Source organism: Tupaia chinensis, unplaced genomic scaffold (genome assembly GCF_000334495.1).
Source record: "Tupaia chinensis unplaced genomic scaffold, TupChi_1.0 Scaffold143574_1, whole genome shotgun sequence".
Lineage (NCBI taxonomy): Eukaryota > Metazoa > Chordata > Mammalia > Scandentia > Tupaiidae > Tupaia > Tupaia belangeri.
Genome location: NW_006203419.1, coordinates 3,076,143 through 3,079,778, shown reverse-complemented (window position 1 = coordinate 3,079,778; position 3,636 = coordinate 3,076,143). Strand labels below are relative to the sequence as shown.

The 3,636-nt window shown below is 45.9% G+C and overlaps 1 pseudogene; it reads left to right on the top strand.

The window, feature by feature from the left end:
- The window catches only part of LOC102491560 (40S ribosomal protein S23 pseudogene), a 24,323-nt pseudogene extending 20,887 nt beyond the window's left edge, over positions 1 to 3,436 (top strand).
- The last annotated feature ends 200 nt before the right edge of the window (positions 3,437 to 3,636 follow it).

The following is a 3,636-nucleotide window of genomic DNA, read 5'->3' as shown; positions in this document are numbered from 1 at the left end:
TAGGGAAAGGCTGATCAAGGTGGGTTTCCCAGGAGAGGTGGCACCTCAGTCAAGTTTCGTAGCAGAAGCAGGCATGAAGAGCAGCTTCCTCCATGGGAAGGGCTATGGGTAGAGTTCTAGCTGGACTAGAGAGCCCAGGGGGTGCACTGGGTACTAAGCTTGATGGATCTTTTACTTAGATTGTACACTCAAGTTGAGAGGCTGAAGGAGGGGGTGCACTGATGGACGTTAGATGGGTGGATAAAGCCCTCCCACATCTTGGTACTGTCATGGGAGAAACAGGCCAGCAGAGAGGGGAGGGAAGCACATTCCAGGAAGAAAATACTTGGGCAAATACACAGAGGGACGAGAAAGCATGGCACATTCGAGCAACTCACTGCTATGTTTTGGGTGTCTTCCAAAATTCATGTGTTAGAATGTGGTTGCACTGTTCAAATATTAAGAAGAAATTTAATATCTTCAGGGTGTTGAAAGGTGGGATCTTGGAACCAGGAGATGGCGTATAGTTATGTCACTGGATTCCCACATAGTTGGCTGCAGTTTGAGTCTCAGACCTGGTGGCTTAAAACTCATGGCAGGGTGTGTGCATGTGTGCGAGTGTGCCTAAGATTCTGAGAGAAAAATGCCAAGGGGTTGGGGCGTGGCCGGCCACCCTTGGTGGGTGATTTCTTGCTTTCTGTCTCTTTGTTTCTCTGTTGAGCACGTGCACCCTACAGCAAAAATCTCCTTCTAAAAAAAAAAGAAAGAAAAAGAAAGGAAGGAAGGAAGGAAGAAGTAAGAAAGGAAGGAAGGAAGAGAGGAAGAAAAAGGAAGAAAAAAAAGAAAGAAAGAAAACAGAAGAAAGAAAGAAAGGTAGGGCCTTGGGAGTGATGAAGAGATTAGGGTGGGAACACATGATCGACCCCTGGTGGGTTTATGAAGAGAGGGATGAGATTCGAACAGACACGTGCTCTGATCTGGTTCCTGCCCTTTATCATATTGTAACGCAGCAACAAGACCCCCCACCAGATGTGACCCAGGACCCTGGACCTCCAATTAGTGACCTGAATAAGCCTCTATTCCCAGACTTGGATGTTTTCTGTTACTAGCAACAGAACAGACTAAATCTCTCGAGGATGTTCAAGGCCAGTGGAGAGGTTCAAGCCTGGCCGTGAATCTGGGCCGCAGAGGTTAAAGGGACGACAGGTGGGAGATGAACAGACCATTTGAGACTTTAATACGGAGACCGTAAACACTTTCCTCTTTGTGCACCTCTCATCCTTCTGAAAACACTGACCCGTCTCATGTCCTGGCCCCTACTCCCTTGCTGGCCGTGGGTGATGGCACCCAGAGAATGAGGTGGTAGATACTGAATGGTGCTGGATCTCTAGGTGTATATAGATGTCGAGATCAGAGCTGACCTTTGGGCAGAAGCTGGGGCAGATATGAAGAGAGAAGGCAATGCAAGAAGCAGGGAGAGAACAAGAAAGGGAAGGGGAGAGGCTCTGCGGGTCAGTCAAAGCCCACCCTGGACCTGGCTCGCTTCCTTCCCATGAGTTCTGTAAGTTACTTTAACATTCATCTATCTTTAATTTTCTATTCCTTACAACCAAATGATGCGGTAACTTGATTTCTTTTTTTTTTTCTTTTTCTTTTTTTTTTTATTTTTTAGAGATTTTTGTTATAGGGCATGTGCATTCTCCAGAGACACACAGAGTTTGTGTTGACCGCGGTTTGAGTCTCAGACATGGTGGCTTAAAACTCAAGCCAGGCACGTGTGCATGCATATCCAAGATCCCGAGAGGAGAATGGATGCAAAGCAAGAAATCACTTCCCAGGGGGAATGGCCATGCTGCAATCCCTTTTGCTCCATTCTCGTCTTGGGATTTTGGGCACGCACACACAGAAACCTGATGTGAGTTTCAAGCTTCTGGGTTCTAGAACTTGAACTGTGGTGGGCCATTTGGGAGTCCAGTACCTTAACCACTATGCCACCTGCTGGGCCCAGCTTGATTTCTTGAAGTTCCAGTTTCTGAGCCCACCAAATACATTGTTGGACAAGCTGCTGCCCAATATATCTTTGACTTCATGAATCTTTTTATTATCCTTCACGATGCCTACCATTGGCACCTTGCATATCATGGATGTCTTGTAAAGATCTATTGCTATAATTTTGAACGTATCAGCTTGCATTACGACAGGATAACATTTTCACACCAAGTAACTGGTATGTCCTTCCAAAAATGGCAGGAGTGCTTTGGTGGAATGTAACCCGGGGTTATGGAAACTTGAATGGATTCCTAGGAAATTATTATATAAAGTATCCCATCGAATTTGAAACATAGTTCAGTTACCAAACTGTTTATAAGCACTTCTTTAACAGGTTGGCTTCCAAGAGTTTAGCCTTGAGGCTTTCTATTGAATCTTTTGTGTGTGTGTTAAAAGAAACGCATTTGGTGGAAACGAGTAAGTCTAGGTCATGTACTTTGGATTCTTTTCTTCCTCTTTTCCCTTTTACCAGTCTCTGTTTGTGTTTTAACTGGAGGAGGGAAAAATCTAGTAAGATGAGTCTCCTCACTGGGGCCTGAGCCTACGTAGACACCAACTATACAGGCCTTTAATCAACCTTCTCATCTCTAAGGGAGTATCCAGACACTTTCCCACATAAATATTTTAGATGCTATAGATGTTTCTTAGTGGTGGATGAAATGGACTCTTAATTAAGGTAGTCCTTTCCCACGAAAGATAACCGTGTAGAGTTCAGTAATAAAATCTTTGTTACTCAAATTTCCCTAGGTTCCTCCAAGTTGTGAGAACACATAAGACCAGATGACAGCCAGGGTCCTAAAGTTCACCAACTCACTAAGCTGCTTTAGTGGCGGTTGGGTGGGAGAGGGTTCCCAGAGTACCTAACACAAACTCCCCAACGATCCAGGGGACACTGCACTCACATCAACTAAGTATCCTGGTCATGTCAGCCATGACCACAGTATCCTGTTAAGATTTTGGATTTTGTTTTGTGTCACTTGCCAGAGGGGACATACAATCTCCAGAAGGAGAAAAAAAAGAGAGAAAGAAAGATAGCATCCCTTAGTGGGTGCACTGACATCACAATCTCTTCTCCTCCTTTTCTTCATCCTGTTGAGATTTCGGTAACACACATACATGTGCCTGGTGTGTTTTTCAAGCCACCAGGGCTGTGATTTGAACTTTGGTCGACCGTGTGAGATCGGCTCCCTTAACCACTAGGCCACAGGGCAGGCCCTAGACCATCTCTGGATAGCTGAATCTGGCTGCATTCCACAGAGTTTGGCTGGTATCTACTACAGATGCCTACAGTTTGTGTATTACGTGGACAGAGACCCTGGATCCTTCAGAGCTCTTTGTCCCTGACCTTAAGTTGACCCTCACCAATGCTTCCCCCGGCGTCTCCATCATGTCCTCCAGAAGTCCCTGACCCAGCCTCCAGGGTCAACTTGTCCCTCCCCATGCTGGGTCTTAGAGCAGGTGACTCTTGTGTTCTGTGTCATGTGCCCTCAGCCTGCTTCTCCTCCTAGCATAGCTGTGGGGACATGAAGCTGTCGTAAACAGTGACTCAGCCCACCTGAAGGGACAAAGATGATGGCTCTTGCTTTTCTGCCTCAGATGTTTCCTTGA